Consider the following 19,436-nt stretch of genomic DNA (forward strand, 5'->3'; position numbering starts at 1 on the left):
ACATCAGTCAAACTGCCCATGGACTTGCGGCTCAGTGCATCAGCTACCACATTAGCTTTCCCAGGATGATACAAACTATCAACGTCATAATCTTTCAATAATTCAAGACATCTTCTCTGCCGTAAATTCAGCTCCTTCTGTTTAAAAATATACTGGAGGCTCTTATGGTTCGTATAAATATCAACGTGGACCCCATATAAATAATGCCGCCATATCTTCAAAGCATGAATTACCGCGGCCAATTCTAGATCATGAGTGGGATAATTTCTTTTATGCGGTCTGAGCTGCCGGGAAGCATAGGCTATAACTCGACCGTGCTGCATTAACACATAGCCAATCTCAATACCGGAGGCATCACAATAAACGACGTACCCGTCTGACCCCTCTGGAAGAGCTAAGACTGGAGCTGTAATTAATTTTTCCTTCAGCGTCTGGAAAGTGCGCTCACAGGCATCGGTCCACTGAAATTTTGCTGCCTTCTGAGTTAGCTTTGTTAATGGCACCGCAATAGAAGAAAAATTCTCCACAAATCTCCTATGATACCCAGCCAAACCCAGAAAACTGCGTACCTCTGTCGGTGTAGTAGGCCTAGGCCAATTCTGTAGAGCCTCGATCTTCTGGGTATCGACCCGAATACCATCTGCTCCGACAATATGCCCCAAGAATGCCACTGAGGTCAACCAGAATTCACATTTGGAGAATTTAACATATAATATTTGATGCCGAAGTGTGCCAAGTACTGTTCTCAAATGATCTGAATGCTCCTCTGCAGATTGTGAGTAAACTAAAATATCATCAATAAATACAATCACGAACATATCAAGGAACGGCCGGAATACCCGATTCATCAAATCCATGAATACCGCTGGAGCATTAGTCAGCCCAAAAGACATCACTCTGAATTCATAATGCCCGTACCAGTGACCCGTCTTTCGGCGCTCCCCAGGGTGATGTACTGGGTCTGATGAAACCTTTATCTAATAGATCTTTCAGCTGTTCCTTCAGTTCTTTCAGTTCCGCCGGTGCCATCCTGTACGGAGAAATAGATATGGGCTGTGTATCTGGCAACAAATCTATAGTAAATTCTATCTCCCGTTCAGGGGGAAGACCTGGGAGCTCATTTGGGAATACATCTGAAAATTCATTGGCAACTGGGACTGACTGGAGCGTAGGTGTCTCGGCCTTAGTATCGTGCACACTGACCAAATGATAGATATAACCTTTCTGAATCATCTTCTTAGCCTTGAGGTATGAAATAAACTTACCCCTCGGCGATGCTGTACTCCCTGACCACTCTATGACTGGTTCCCCTGGAAACTGGAAACGAACTACCTTTTTCTGGCAGTCAACATTAGCATAACAGGAAGCTAACCAGTCCATACCCATAGTGACATCAAATTCCACCATATCTAATTCTACCAAATCAGCTTTAGTGCAACAATCATATATAATCACAGAACAATCTTTATATACCTGCCTCGCTATAATAAAGTCCCCAACCGGTGTAGCCACTTCGAATGGTTCTATAGGTTCGGGTGTTATTCCAATTTTACTAGCAACGAGCGGGGAGATATATGATAAAGTAGAGCCAGGATCAATCAATGCATATACAGATCGGGAGAAAACCAGTAATGTACCTGAAACAACATTTGGCGACGCCTCCTGGACCTGGCAGCTAGCCAATGCATATATGCGGTTCGAAGGACCGCTAGAATCTGAAACACCGCCACGGCCTCGACCGCGGCCCGCCGGTGCCGGCATACCTCGCCCCGTAGGGCGCATAGCTGAAGGAGTAGAGGATGAACCGGCAGCTGATCCCGTCGGCTGAACCGTACTACCAGAACCACTCGCCAACGGACAATCACGCATAATATGGCCCTGACGGCCGCAAGAAAAACATGCTCCTGTAGCTCGGTAGCACTCCCCTGGGTGCGATCTCCAACAATAAGAACAATGGGGCCTGGGTGGTCTGGACTGGCTGGAACCTCTGGTCATCTGCGAACCCGGTGCTCTGGAACTCTGTCCTGCCCCAGACGGTCCTGCACCATCAAATCGTCTACCGGTGGACTGTGTACCCCGGCCTCTGGAGCTAACGATGGACCTGCTACAGGCACCACCGGTGGTGGTGTGGCTGAACCCTCTGACTGCGGCACAACCTCGGGCATAATCTGAGCAAGGGCCCGAGTAACCCTCTGCGTCTGACTAGTCTCTCCTACCACCGCCTTGCCCTTTTGGGCAGCCGTCTTCTTCTTCGGAGGCATCACTGAAAAACACCACAACCTATCAGAAGAGAATCATCCTAATAGCACAGCTCTATCGCACGATCTAAGATTCAAAGAAAGGTAACACCCTAAATGTCCTGTAGCCTCCTGTTTATAGATGTGGTGCACGACACACCGATAAACAAGACTCTACGAGACACGGCCTGTAGACATTCCGAGGACAAACCGCTCTGATACCCCTTTTGTCACGACCCAGCTCCGTGCGCCGTGACTGGTGCCCTATTTGGACACCCCAAATAAACTTACATGCTAACTCGTCATATTCTAATTTAATTCAGATTTCAAATTAATCAATTTAAAAAGATTGGAAGCAAATATTATCTTAAGCGGTCGCACGTGCAAAAATATCATATCAAAGTCAGAAGGAACGGCGGAATACACATCGCCGAACATATACACATACGCAAACATGTGGGCCACCATGGCCGCCATAACAGACAGGGCCGCATTAAGACGCAAATCATAAACAGAACGAACACACACCCGACCCATTACCCACATAAATGACTACAGGCCTCTACAAACCAAAACAGAAACATATGACGGGACAGGGCCCCGCCGTACCCCAAATAGTCAAATATACAGAAACATATACATGACAAGGATATATACCAAAATATGGGCTCCGAATCAAAAGGAGCGCTGTGTACTGGCAGAAGGGGTGGCCTACTCTGGCGGATCACGAGTCTCTGTACCTGCGGGCATGAAACGTAGCCCCCGAAGAAAGGGGGTCACTACGAAAGATGTACTGAGTATGTAAAGCATAGAGTACAGAAATCCAAACCATAGCTGACATAAAAGGGTACATGAAGTAAATACCGAACCAGTACATCAAAGTCCGTGCTGAAAATATATGTATATATAATGCAAATAAAAATCATGCATAAGGCTCAGGAACGTGGTCACCACTCCGACGCTGGTGCCACAACACAGCATACTCCAGAAGGTTTCAAATCTCCGTACAACCCCGAACATAACATATCATCACAATATATCATATCATCAAAACATATCATAAGCCATATCACAGCATAACTCCATAAACGGTACCCGGCCCTATGGCGAGGTCTCGGGAACCGTAACACACCATACTGCCGAATATGTCATAATACGCACGATCACAAAACCGGCCCGGGATCCGCCGAATGATATCATAATAACATGCACGAGCGGAGTAGTGAGAAACTAATGAAATTTACATATAAAAACAATGGTAAAGACTTGGTATGATCATATGACAACAAATTAAGTAAACTAGTTTGAATAACCGAACAATATGGGGTCTGTCTCACCAAAGTATATCTGAAATCGGATTTGTAATTCAGAGTATATATTAGAGTATAATGGAGCCACTAAAACATCATTCTTTGATAGCTAAAATCATAAGCAAAAGGTCCTTTTTGACATTATACAAAAGTAAGTCGAATAGGACAAACGAAGAAGGTCTCGGGGCTAGTGGGCCCACCTCGGGTCAAGTCGAGGTGGCGTACGTAATATACAAACATTAGACTCTATGGAGTCATCCATGGAAGTTTCAAGGGGATTCGCTTACGTTTGTGATAATTATAGATGTTTGAACATTTCTTTCCAACAAAGTAAAAGGCTCTAATTCAATTTTGCTGAATGAAATAGTACCAAAAGTAAACTCGGATTTCTATGAACAGAATAACCCCCGAGGCTCAAATCCAAACCTAGTACACCTAGGACATGCCAAGAGAAGGAAAGGGATAGCTTTACATACCTTATTCGCGTCCTACGTTTGTCCGAGCTCAACTTACGTTTCCACCAAAATCTACAATTGGTCATAGTTACCAAATATGAGTTACAAGCTTTTAAGAATTCAAACTTAAATTAATATTTGACTACCGAAATTTCGGCAGCATTTCCCCTATAAATTCAACATCCCCGAGAATTAACTCGGCCATAATATCAACAGCAACACCCACCACAATAACAACAACCTCAAGAATCACAACAAAATACATTCTAACATAAATCCTCTTCCTTTCTACATGATGCAACAATTCCCATTCCAACTTCACACTTCCAACCCAATATCAACGTTCTCATATTCATTTACTAATTCAAAGTTATTCAAACATATTTCAATAGCATCCCAAACAATATTCAAGGATTCAAGAAATCCCGCCAACTCCATATTGCATCCGAAACTTCTATAATTACAATGAAACTACCAAATTGCATTGTCTTCTTCCAAATTCATTAATGGCAACAATAATTCACACTTTAGAATTCTATTTCCATAAGTACCTAAAAATTATATTAAAAACACATAATTCCCATAACAACCCACAACCAATTTCAATGCCGACTCAAATCGTTAAACCTTTATTCACACCATAAATACCACAACGACACAACTAACAAGCTAAATAAAATGTAATTCATCTCTCCCCCTCACCACCATGGCTCACGGCCATGCACACACTTCACACACACACACGCCATGCCCCCACACACCTCAATTCCATAATTTTCATGCAACTCTAATCACTATAACATATACACTTATTCCATAACATAAAAGAATAAAATTATTACCTTTTCCTTCAAACTTCCACTTTCCGCAAACAGAGTTTTCTCGCTTAACCAATTATACCACGTCGAAGAGCGTCTTGAACTTGATAAGAATTCAAGAAGAAGGAGATTTTAGAATCAAAGTTGGAAGGCTAGAATTTTTTTTTTCTTTCTAGAGTTCGGCCGAAGGGGCCTTCTTGGCTCTCACTTTCTCTTTTGTTTTGTTCTTTGATTTCTTGAACTTTCTTGAAGATTAGCTCCCTTATATTAATTGGTCACATGATTAATCACATGACCAATTCCATGGGCTTGGGCCAAGACCATGGCCGGCCACGTCTTATCCTTTGGGCCTTATTCTCTCTTTTATTTTTTTGAGCCCAATTCATTAAAATCTTATTTCGTAATTCACGGAACTAATTTCTAAAATTTCAATTTTGCTCTAGGCCTTCTTCCGTATTTCCGCATCGATATTATTCATGACCATCACACATATATTAAATAAAATAAAAACATAGCCCTCATTTCCTAGCAAGCAAGATTGTTCCGAATTTTCCAAATGCGCAAAAATGCGGGATATAACATCCTCCCCCCCCCCCCTTTACAACATTTGTCCTCGAATGTTGAAATAGGCTTATAGGTTTCACAATCATTTTTGGGGGAGTTTCTTCTCATAAGTAGCAAATATAAATCATTTACCAATCAATATAATAAATTTAGAAATTTAGATTACCTGTAGGTATAGGGAACAAGTGAGGATACTTCCTTTTCATCTCATCCTCCGTCTCCCAGGTCATTTCTTCCCGGTTGTTGTTCCGCCACAGGACTTTAACAGAAGGTACATCTTTGGTGCGCAGTCTCCTGACCTACCGATCCAGAATAGCTACAGGCTGCTCTTCATAGGATAGTTCTTCGGTTACCTGAATATCATCTACTGGGAATATTCTGTAAGGATCACCAACACATTTACGGAGCATGGATACATGAAATACCGGGTGCACTGCCTTCAGATCAGATGGTAAGTCTAACTCATAGGCGACCTCGCCTATCTTCTGAATAATCTGATATGGCCTGATGTACCGCGGGCTAAGCTTACCCTTTTTTACCGAATCTCATTACACCCTTCATAGGCGATACCTTCAGAAATACCCAGTCGCCAATCTGGAACTCCAATGGTCGACGTCGTTTATCTGCATATGATTTCTGTCGACTCAGGGCAGCCAATAACTGTTCCAGAATAAGTTTCACTTTATCAACTACTTGCTGAATAACATCCGGCCCGATTAATTTAGTTTCGCCCACGTCGAACCAACCAATCGAAGATCTGCATTTTCTACCGTAAAGGGCTTCGTATGGTGCCAGCTGGATGCTGGAATGATAACTATTATTATAAGAAAATTCAATAAGCGGCAAATGACCATCCCAGCTACCTCTGAAATCAATAACACAGGCCCGCAACATATCTTCCAATGTCTGAATAGTGCGCTTAGCCTGTCCGTCAGACTGAGGATGAAATGCTGTACTGAGACTCACCTGAGTCCCATATCCTACCTCGAATGATCTCCAGAATTTCGCTGTGAACTGGCACCTCTGTCAATGATAATAGATACACCGTGAAGTCTTATTATCTCTTTAAGATACAATCTGGCATAATCCTCAGCCGAATAAGTAGTCCTGACCGGAAGAAAATGGGATGATTTCATCAATCTGTTAACAATAACCCAAATGGAATCATACCTGCGTGGAGTGCGTGGTAGACTTGTAACAAAATTCATATTAATCATCTCCCATTTCCAAGCTGGAATTTGCATTTCCTGTAGTAATCCGCCGGGCTTTTGATGCTCGATCTTGACCTGCTGACAATTTGGACACTGGCCAACGAACTCCGCAATGTCTCTTTTCATACTGTCCCACCAGTATAAACATTTGAGATCATGGTACATTTTTGTAGATCCAGGATGAATAGAATACCGAGCATTATGTGCTTCACCCATAATTTGCTGTCGTAACCCTACAACGTCCGGTACACATAATCTGCCTCCATATAATAATACCCCTTCAGGAGAAATTTCGAATGGAGTCTTTTCTTTATTGAGGGCCACATTTCTGTACTGTGCCAAAACAGGATCTTCGAACTGACACTGCTTTACCTCTTCTATAATGGATGACTCAGCAACCTCTCGAACGGAAACCCCAGCATCTCCAGAATCTGCCAAACGGACTCCAAGGCTAGCTAACTGACGAATCTCACAAACTAATTCTTTCTTATCAGGCTGCACATCAGTCAAACTGCCCATGGACTTGCGGCTCAGTGCATCAGCTACCACATTAGCTTTCCCAGGATGATACAAACTATCAACGTCATAATCTTTCAATAATTCAAGACATCTTGTCTGCCGTAAATTCAGCTCCTTCTGTTTAAAAATATACTGGAGGCTCTTATGGTCCGTATAAATATCAACGTGGACCCCATATAAATAATGCCGCCATATCTTCAAAGCATGAATTACCGCGGCCAATTCTAGATCATGAGTGGGATAATTTCTTTTATGCGGTCTGAGCTGCCGGGAAGCATAGGCTATAACTCGACCGTGCTGCATTAACACATAGCCAATCCCAATACCGTAGGCATCACAATAAACGACGTACCCGTCTGACCCCTCTGGAAGAGCTAAGACTGGAGCTGTAATTAATTTTTCCTTCAGCGTCTGGAAAGTGCGCTCACAGGCATCGGTCCACTGAAATTTTGCTGCCTTCTGAGTTAGCTTTGTTAATGGCACCGCAATAGAAGCAAAATTCTCCACAAATCTTCTATGATACTCAGCCAAACCCAGAAAACTGCGTACCTCTGTCGGTGTAGTAGGCCTAGGCCAATTCTGTAGAGCCTCGATCTTCTGGGTATCGACCCGAATACCATCTGCTCCGACAATATGCCCCAAGAATGCCACTGAGGTCAACCAGAATTCACATTTGGAGAATTTAACATATAATATTTGATGCCGAAGTGTGCCAAGTACTGTTCTCAAATGATCTGAATGCTCCTCTGCAGATTGTGAGTAAACTAAAATATCATCAATAAATACAATCACGAACATATCAAGGAACGGTCGGAATACCCGATTCATCAAATCCATGAATACCGTTGGAGCATTAGTCAGCCCAAAAGACATCACTCTGAATTCATAATGCCCGTACCAGGTCCTGAAAGCAGTCTTCGGAATATCGGCCTCTCGTACCTGTACCTGATGGTAGCCTGAACGCAAATCTATCTTCGAAAAATATTTGGCACCCTGCAACTGATCAAATAAATCGTCAATCCGGGGGAGGGGATATTTATTCTTTATAGTAACCTTATTTAATTGTCTGTAGTCAATACACATCCGCAGTGACCCGTCTTTCTTTCTTACAAATAATACTGGCGCTCCCCAGGGTGATGTACTGGGTCTGATGAAACCTTTATCTAATAGATCTTTCAGCTGTTCCTTCAGTTCATTCAGTTCCGCCGGTGCCATCCTGTACGGAGGAATAGATATGGGCTGTGTATCTGGCAACAAATCTATAGTAAATTCTATCTCCCGTTCTGGGGGAAGACCTGGGAGCTCATCTGGGAATACATCTGAAAATTCATTGGCAACTGGGACTGATTGGAGCGTAGGTGTCTCGGCCTTAGTATCGTGCACACTGACCAAATGATAGATATAACCTTTCTGAATCATCTTCTTAGCCTTGACGTATGAAATAAACTTACCCCTCGCCGATGCTGTACTCCCTGACCAATCTATGACTGGTTCCCCTGGAAACTGGAAACGAACTACCTTTTTCTGGCACTCACCATTAGCATAACAGAAAGCTAACCAGTCCATACCCATAATGACATCAAATTCCACCATATCTAATTCTACCAAATCAGCTTTAGTGCAACAATCATATATAATCACTGAACAATCTTTATATACATGCCTCGCTATAATAAAGTCCCCAACCGGTGTAGCCACGTCGAATGGTTCTATAGGTTCGGGTGTTATTCCAATTTTACTAGCAACGAGCGGGGAGATATATGATAAAGTAGAGCCAGGATCAATCAATGCATATACAGATCGGGAGAAAACCAGTAATGTACCTGAAACAACATTTGGCGACGCCTCCTGGACCTGGCAGCTAGCCAATGCATATATGCGGTTCGAAGGACTGCTAGAATCTGAAACACCGCCACGGCCTCGACCGCGGCCCGCCGGTGCCGGCATACCTCGCCCCGTAGGGCGTATAGCTGAAGGAGTAGAGGATGAACCGGCAGCTGATCCCGTCGGCTGAACTGTACTACGAAAACCACTCGCCAACGGACAATCACGCATAATATGGCCCTGACGGCCGCAAGAAAAACATGCTCCTGTAGCTCGGTAGCACTCCCCTGGGTGCGATCTCCCACAATAAGAACAATAGGGCCTGGGTGGTCTGGACTGGCTGGAACCTCTGGTCATCTGCGAACCCGGTGCTCCGGAACTCTGTCCCGCCCCAGACGGTCCTGCACCATCAAATCGTCTATCGGTGGACTGTGTACCCCGGCTTCTGGAGCTAATGATGGACCTGCTACACGCTCCACCGGTAGTGGTGTGGCTGAACCCTCTGACTGTGGCACAACCTCGGGCATAATCTGAGCAAGGGCCCGAGTAACCCTCTGCGTCTGACTAGTCTCTCCTACCACCGCCTTGCCCTTTTGGGCAGCCGTCGCCTTCTTCGGAGGCATCACTGAAAAACACCACAACCGATAAAAAGAGAATCATCCTAATAGCACAGCTCTATCGCACGATCTAAGATTCAAAGAAAGGTAACACCCTACATGTCCTGTAGCCTCTTGTTTATAGATGTGGTGCACGACACACCGATAAACAAGACTCTACGAGACACGGCCTGTAGACATTCCGAGGACAAACCGCTCCGATACCACTTTTGTCACGACCCAGCTCCGTGCGCCGTGACTGGTGCCCTATTTGGACACCCCAAACAAACTTACATGCTAACTCGTCATATTCTAATTTAATTCAGATTTCAAATTAATCAATTTAAAAAGATCGGAAGCAAATATTATCTTAAGCGGTCGCACGTGCAAAAATATCATATCAAAGTCAGAAGGAACGGCGAAATACACATCGCCGAACATATACACATACGCAAACATGTGGGCCACCATGGCCGCCATAACAGACAGGACCGCATTAAGACGCAAATCATAAACAGAACGAACACACACCCGACCCATTACCCACATAAATGACTACAGGCCTCTACAAACCAAAACAGAAACATATGACGGGACAGGGCCCCGCCGTACCCCAAATAGTCAACTATACAGAAACATATACATGACAAGGATATATACCAAAATATGGGCTCCGAATCAAAAGGTGCGTTGTGTACTGGCAGAAGGGGTGGCCTACTCTGGCGGATCACGAGTCTCTGTACCTGCGGGCATGAAACGCAGCCCCCGAAGAAAGGGAGTCAGTACGAAAGATGTACTGAGTATGTAAAGCATAGAGTACAGAAATCCAAACCATAGCTGACATAAAAGGGTACAGGAAGTAAATACCGAACCAGTACATCAAAGTCCGTGCTGAAAATATATGTATATATAATGCAAATAAAAATCATGCATAAGGCTCAGGAACGTGGTCACCACTCCGACGCTGGTGCCACAACACAGCATACTCCAGAAGGTGTCAAATCTCCGTACAACCCCGAACATAACATATCATCACAATATATCATATCATCAAAACATATCATAAGCCATATCACAGCATAACTCCATAAACGGTACCCGGCCCTATGGCGAGGTCTCGGGAACCGTAACACATCATACTGCCGAATATGTCATAATACGCACGATCACAAAACCGGCCCGGGATCCGTCGAATGATATCATAATAACATGCACGAGCGGAGTAGTGAGAAACTAATGCAATTTACATATAAAAACAATGGTAAAGACTTGGTATGATCATATGACAACAAATAAGTAAACTAGTTTGAATAACCGAACAATATGGGGTCTGTCTCACCAAAGTATTTCTGAAATCGGATTTGTAATTCAGAGTATATATTAGAGTATAATGGAGCCACTAAAACATCATTCTTTGATAGGTAAAACCATAAGCAAAAGTTCCTTTTTGACATTATACAATAGTAAGTCGAATAGGACAAACGAAGGAGGTCTCGGGGCTAGTGGGCCCACCTCGGGTCAAGTCGAGGTGGCGTACGTAATATACAAACATTAGACTCTATGGAGTCATCCATGGAAGTTTCAAGGGGATTCGCTTACGTTTGTGATAATTATAGATGTTTGAACATTTCTTTCCAACAAAGTAAAAGGCTCTAATTCAATTTTGCTGAATGAAATAGTACCAAAAGTAAACTCGGATTTCTATGAACAGAATAACCCCCGAGGTTCAAATCCAAACCTTGTACACCTAGGACATGCCAAGAGAAGGAAAGGGATAGCTTTACATACCTTATTCGCGTCCTACGCTCGTCCGAGATCAACTCCCGTTTCCACCAAAATCTACAATTGGTCATAGTTACCAAATATGAGTTACAAGATTTTAAGAATTCAAACTTAAATCCATATTTGTCTACCGAAATTTTTGGCAGCATTTCCCCTATAAATTCAACATCCCCGAGAATTAACTCGGCCATAATATCAACAAAAACACCCACAACAATAACAACAACCTCAAGAATCACAACAAAATACATTCTAACATAAATGTTCTTCCTTTCTACATGATGCAACAATTCCCATTCCAACTTCACACTTCCAACCCAATATCAACGTTCTCATATTCATTTACTAATTCAAAGTTATTCAAACATATTTCAATAGAATCCCAAACAATATTCAAGGATTCAAGCAATCCCGCCAACTCCATATTGCATCCGAAACTTCTACAATTACAATGAAACTACCAAATTGCATTGTCTTCTTCCAAATTCATTAATGGCAACAATAATTCACACTTTAGAATTCTATTTCCATAAGTACCTAAAAATTATATTAAAAACACATAATTCCCATAACAACCCACAACCAATTTCAATGCCGACTCAAATCGTTAAACCTTTATTCACACAATAAATACCACAACGACACAACTAACAAGCTAAATAAAATGTAATTCATCTCTCCCCCTCACCACCATGGCTCACGGCCATGCACACACTTCACACACACACACGCCATGCCCCCACACACCTCAATTCCATAAATTTCATGCAACTCTAATCACTATAACATATACATTTATTCCATAACATAAAAGAATAAAATTATTACCTTTTCCTTCAAACTTTCACTTTCCGCAAACAGAGTTTTCTCGCTTAACCAATTATACCACGTCGAAGAGCTTCTTGAACTTGATAAGAATTCAAGAAGAAGGAGATTTTAGAATCAAAGTTGGAAGGCTAGAATTATTTTTTTCTTTCTAGAGTTCGGCCGAAGGGGCCTTCTTGGCTCTCACTTTCTCTTTTGTTTTGTTCTTTGATTTCTTGAACTTTCTTGAAGATTAGCTCCCTTATATTAATTGGTCACATGATTAATCACATGGCCAATTCCATGGGCTTGGGCTAGGACCATTGCCGGCCACCCCTTATCCTTTGGGCCTTATTCTCTCTTTTATTTTTTTGAGCCCAATTCATTAAAATCTTATTTCATAATTCACGGAACTAATTTCTAAAATTCCAATTTTGCCCTTGGCCTTCTTCCGTATTTCCGCATTGATATTTTTCATGAGCATCACACATATATTAAATAAAATAAAAACATAGCCCTCATTTCCTACCAAGCAAGATTGTTCCGAATTTTCCAAATGCGCAAAAATGCGGGATATAACATCCTCCCCCCCTTTAGAACATTCGTCCTCGAATGTTGAAATAGGCTTATAGGTTTCACAAGCATTTTTGGGGGAGTTTCTTCTCATGAGTAGCAAATATAAATCATTTACCAATCAATATAATAAATTTAGAAATTTAGATTACCTGTAGGTATAGGGAACAAGTGAGGATACTTCCTTTTCATCTCATCCTCCGTCTCCCAGGTCAATTCTTCCCGGTTGTTGTTCCGCCACAGGACTTTAACAGAAGGTACATATTTGGTGCGCAGTCTCCTCCCTTGCCGGTCCAGAATAGCTACAGGCTGCTCTTCATAGGATAGTTCTTCGGTTACCTGAATATCATCTACTGGGAATATTCTGTAAGGATCACCAACACATTTACGGAGCATGGATACATGAAATACCGGGTGCACTGCCTTCAGATCAGATGGTAAGTCTAACTCATAGGCGACCTTGCCTATCTTCCAAATAATCTGATATGGTCCGATGTACCACGAGCTAAGCTTACCCTTTTTACCGAATCTCATTACACCCTTCATAAGCGATACCTTCAGAAATACCCAGTCGCCAATCTGGAACTCCAATGGTCGACGTCGTTTATCTGCATATGATTTATGTCGACTTTGGGCAGCCTATAACCGTTCCCAAATAAGTTTATGTTTATCAACTGCTTGCTGAATCACATCCGGCCCGATTAATTTAGTTTCGCCCACGTCGAACCAACCAATCGGAGATATGCATTTTCTACCATATAGGGCTTCGTATGGTGCCATCTAGATGTCACACCCTAACCTTACTAGGGTGTGATGGGCACCCGACCCCATATCCGGAGCCGAGCGAACCCATAGACTTTCATTTCGTACATAATCTTTCCGGACTTTTAATCAAATAGAATGTAATACATAGTAGAACTTACTGAAACATATATATATATATATATATATATATATATATATATATATATATATATATTATAGCTTTCAAGTCAAACAAATTTGTAATCATACAGACTTTATAGTATAATACAAAACGACACATCGGCTGATGGAGCCGCTTACTAAACCGACATACCATACCCACGATTCTGTCTGCAAAGTCTCTAACATTAACAGAACCTCTAACAAATATCCTCTGACTCGGCAGTTCTCCAGGGGCAAATGGAGCTTGCCATCTTCGCTGGAACGTCTTCTATAATGTCTTCAACTCATCTGCGAGTACCTGTGCGGCATGAAACGCAACCCCCGAAGAAAGGGGGTCAGTACGGAATATGTACCGAGTATGTAAGGCAAGAAGTACAATAAACAGAATCATAATCGGAGTCAGGAGCACAGAAGCATAACAGACAGAACCATAATCAGAATCAGAGGTACAGAATGTAAGTACCTTATCCGAGACATCAAAATTCTTACTTTCAGAATACAAATCATGTATGCCAAAATCATATATCAGGAGAAATACAGAAGGTAAGTAGCTTATCCATAATATCAGAATACTTACTTTTCAATCACAAAGGATGCATATCAAAGTCATGCATAGGGCACAGGAACATGGTCGCCACTCTCGTCTCTGGCGCCATAATACATCATGCTCCAGAAGATTTCATATCTCCGAACATCTCCGTCACACATCATAACATATATACGGTATCCCGGTAACCGGACATATACCACGAGAACCCGGGAACCGGATACACGGTACCCCGGGAACCGGACAGATACCACGAGAACCCAGGGACCAGTCACATTATACTCCATATACATATACACGGTACCCCGGGAACCGGACAGATACTACGAGAACCCGGGGACCAGTCACACGGTAACCAGAGACGGACATATACCACAGTACTCCGAAACCGGATACATCATACTCCATATACACCATAACCGGGGACAGACATATACCACAGTACCCCGGAACCGAACACATCATACTCCGGAATTATATATATGGAACCCGACCCTCAAACGGGAACCCGGCGCACCATCCGCACGATACATACCGGCCCGGGACTCGGCGAAGGAAATCATAACATATGCACGAGCAGAGTAGTGAGAAACTAAATACAAATAAATCAAGATTCGATGGAATAATCGACGTATCATCAGAATGTTCGTAGCAGATTACTTATGATAAAATACTTATACCAAAATATTTATATCAGAATACTTGTGTCAAAATACTTATATCAGAATACGTATGTCAGAATACTTATATCAAAATACTAGTATCCAAATACTTGTATCAGAATACTTATGTCGGAATTCGTGTATCAGCATACTCATAACGGATTATTTATATCATATTACATACCCATATCAGAATATTCACATTAGAGCACTTATATCAAGATACTTATATCAAAATATTCAAATCGAAATGCTCGTATCAAAATGTTCATATCAGGATACTTATATCAGAGTTGGGAACACTCATATCAAATCACTTGTTTCGGACTATTTATATCAGAATAGTCGAATCAGAATACTTATATCGGAGTTTCTAGATGCTTATTTCAGAGGATGCATACGGATCACAACAAACTCGGAACAATAGCCAACAGTTTTCCTTAATTATTGTACAGAAGTGAATCAAATAGGACAACACAAATAGGTCTCGGGGATTGTGGGCCCACCTCGGGTCAAGTCGAGGTGGCGTACACAAATTACGTACATTAAGATTTATGGAATCGCTTATGAAAGTCTTAGTGTCATTCAATTCCATTTGGGCAAATTATAGATGTTTCAGCACTTATTCCAACAAGGCATGAAGAATTTGATTCAATTCTATTGAATGAAAAAGGGTCAAATTCAAACTCGGATTTCTAGGAATAGAATCGGCCCCGAGGCTCGTATCCAAACCTAATATGTCTAAGACATGCCAAAAGAAGGAAAAGTGAAGCCTTACATACCTTTTCTGCTTCTTAAGCTTCTCCAAATTCAAGTTCCAAATTCTTCAAAATCTACAACTGGTCACAAATACCAAATATGATTATAAGCCTTTAGGAATTTAATCTTGAATCAACACTTGTCTTAATTTCTCGAGTAAATCCACTTATATTCTGCCGAAATTTCGGCAGCATCTCCCCTGTAAAGATATCATCCCCAATATTTCGACTCGGCCAAAAACACAACAATAAACCCGAGAATGGAACTCGGCCAAAGTATTGACAACATTACCAACAACAACACCAACAATCATATCTTCCGACTTCCACAATTTATTCAAAATACATTACAACATTAATAGCTACATTACATAATTTAATAACATTTCCTTTATACTCAATTCATGATTGTTCACATATTCAAATACGAATCCGAAACCATTTAACAATATTAAAGAACAGTCCAACAACCCGCACAACACTTCGAACGGCCAAACCAACATACTACCTAAAATCTTCCAAACTCAACAAGAACAAAGACAACACATTTCTTTCTTTCAACCTCATGAATTACACCAACAATTCACACTAACAACATTATCTTCCGTAATCACAAGAACACTATATACAATTCACCTCAACTTCTAAAACGACTCCCCAATACTTACAATTTCAACTTGAATCATTAAACTCTTATTATCAACATAGAATTCACAACAACAACAACCAAAAACACTAAATAAAATAATTGAATCAGGGTTCTTACAACCACACATGCACACGGCCACACACCTAACACACACTATCTTCATGATTTTCATTCATTTCTACACACCACAACATTCACAAGCATCCATAACATAGAAAGGAAGGTTGAATTCTTACCTTTTTCCTTCAACTTCCCTCTTGGCTAAGGTTGTAAGTTTGCAACAAGAAGTGATTCTCTTGCTTCAACAATTATATCTTGTTGAAGAGGGCCTTCAAATTAGTAAGAATACATGAAGAAACAGATTTTTGGAACAAGATTTCCAAGGCCTAATTTTTCCATGGTTGGCCGAATGGCCCCTTTGGTTTGTTCTTCATTTTGTTTTCTTGAAACTTCTTGAAAAATGAAGAAATTCATGGACCCTTTTTCTTATTTAACACATGATTTAAATTTAATTCCATGGGCTTGGGCCTTAGCACTATGGCCGGCCACCCTTAAAATTTTTGGGCTTCATTTTCTCTTAATTTTTTTAGCCCAATTAGTTGGCTAATTTTTGTAATTCATGAAACAAATTTCTCCAAAATTTCAATTTTACCCTTAGCCTTCCTCCATATTCCCGCATCAACATTTTTCATGAACAACTTATATATTGAACACAATCAAGAACATAGTCTTGCTCTTAACTTCCCGCAATTCTCTTAAATTATCCGAATGTTCAAAATGCGGGATATAACACTGGATGCTGGAATGATAACTATTATTATAAGCAAATTCAATAAGCGGCTAATGATCATCCCAGCTACCTCTTAAATCAATAACACAGGCCCGCAACATATCTTCCAATGTCTGAATAGTGCGCTCGGCCTGTCCATCGGACTGAGGATGAAATACTATACTGAGACTCACCTGAGTCCCCAATCCTTCCTGGAATGATCTCCAGAAATTCGCTATGAACTGGCACCTCTGTCAGTGATAATAGATACAGGAACCCCGTGAAGTCTTACTATCTCTTTAAGATACAATCTGGCATAATCCTCAGCCGAATAAGTAGTCCTGACCGGAAGAAAATGGACTGATTTCGTCAATTTGTCAACAATAACCCAAATGGAATCATACCTGCGTGGAGTGCGCGGTAGACCTGTAACGAAATCCATATTAATCATCTCCCATTTCCAAGCTGGAATTTGCATTTCCTGTAGTAATCCGCCGGGCTTTTGATGCTCGATCTTGACTTGCTGACAATTTGGACACTGGCCAACGAACTCCGCAATGTCTCTTTTCATACCGTCCCACCAGTATAAACATTTGAGATCATTGTACATTTTTGTAGATCCAGGATGAATAGAATACCGAGCATTTTGTGCTTCGCCCATAATTTGTCGTCGTAACCCTGCAACGTCCGGTACACATAATCTGCCTCCATATAATAATACCCCTTCAGGAGAAATTTCGAATGAAGTCTTTTCTTTATTGAGAGCCACATTTCTGTACTGTGCCAAAACAGGATCTTCGAACTGACGCTGCTTTACCTCTTCTATAATGGATGACTCAACAACCTCTCGAACAGAAACCCAGCATCTCTAGAATCTGCCAAACGGACTCCAAGGCTAGCTAACTGACGAATCTCACGAACTAATTCTTTCTTATCAGGCTGCACATCAGTCAAACTGCCCATGGACTTGCGGCTCAGTGCATCAGCTACCACATTAGCTTTCTCAGGATGATACAAAATATCAACGTCATAATCTTTCAATAATTCAAGCCATCTTCTCTGCCGCAAATTCAGCTCCTTCTGTTTAAAAATATACTGGAGGCTCTTATGGTCCGTATAAATATCAACGTGGACCCCATATAAATAATGCCGCCATATCTTCAAAGCATGAATTACCGCGGCCAATTCCAGATCATGAGTGGGATAATTTCTTTCATGCGGTCTGAGCTGCCGGGAAGCATAGGCTATAACTCGACCGTGCTGCATTAACACACAGCCAATTCCAATACCGGAGGCATCACAATAAACGATGTACCCGTCTGACCCATCTGGAAGAGCTAAGACTGGAGCTGTAATTAATTTTTCCTTCAGCGTCTGGAAACTGCTCTCACAGGCATCGGTCCACTGAAATTTTGCTGCCTTCTGAGTTAGCTTCGTTAATGGTGCTGCAATATAAGCAAAATTCTCCACAAATCTTCTATAATACCCGGCCAAACCCAGAAAACTGCGTACCTCTATCGGTGTAGTAGGCCTAGGCCAATTCTATACAGCCTCGATCTTCTGGGTATCGACCCGAATACCATCTGCTCCGACAATATGCCACAAGAATGCCACTGAGGTCAACCAGAATTCACATTTGGAGAATTTAACATATAATTTTTGCTGCCGAAGTGTGCCAAGTACTGTTCTCAAATGATCTAAATGCTCCTCTGCTGATTGTGAGTAAACTAAAATATCATCAATAAATACAATCACGAACATATCAAGGAACGACCAGAATACCCGATTCATCAAATCCATGAATACCGCTGGAGCATTAGTCAGCCCAAAAGACATCACTCTGAATTCATAATGCCCGTACCTGGTCCTGAAAGCAGTCTTCGGAATATCGGCCTCTCGTACCCGAACCTGATTGTAGCCTGAACGCAAATCTATCTTCGAAAAATATTTGGCACCCTGCAACTGATCAAATAAATAGTCAATCCGGGGGAGGGGATATTTATTCTTTATAGTCACCTTATTTAATTGTCTATAGTCAATACACATCCGCAGTGACCCGTCTTTCTTTCTTACAAATAATACCGGCGCTCCCCAGGGTGATGTACTGGGTCTGATGAAGCCTTTATCCAATAGATCTTTCAGCTGTTCCTTCAGTTCTTTCAGTTCCGCCGGTGCCATCCTGTACGGAGGAATAGATATGGGCTGTGTATCTGGCAACAAATCTATAGTAAATTCTATCTCCCGTTCAGGGGGAAGACCTGGGAGCTCATCTGGGAATACATCTGGAAATTCATTGGCAATTAGGACTGACTGGAGCGTAGGTGTCTCGGCCTTAGTATCGTGCACACGGACCAAATGATAGATATAACCTTTCTGAATCATCTTCTTAGCCTTGAGGTATGAAATAAACTTACCCCTCGGCGATGCTGTA

Source organism: Lycium barbarum, chromosome 10, assembly GCF_019175385.1.
Source record: "Lycium barbarum isolate Lr01 chromosome 10, ASM1917538v2, whole genome shotgun sequence".
Classification (NCBI taxonomy): Eukaryota; Viridiplantae; Streptophyta; class Magnoliopsida; order Solanales; family Solanaceae; genus Lycium; species Lycium barbarum.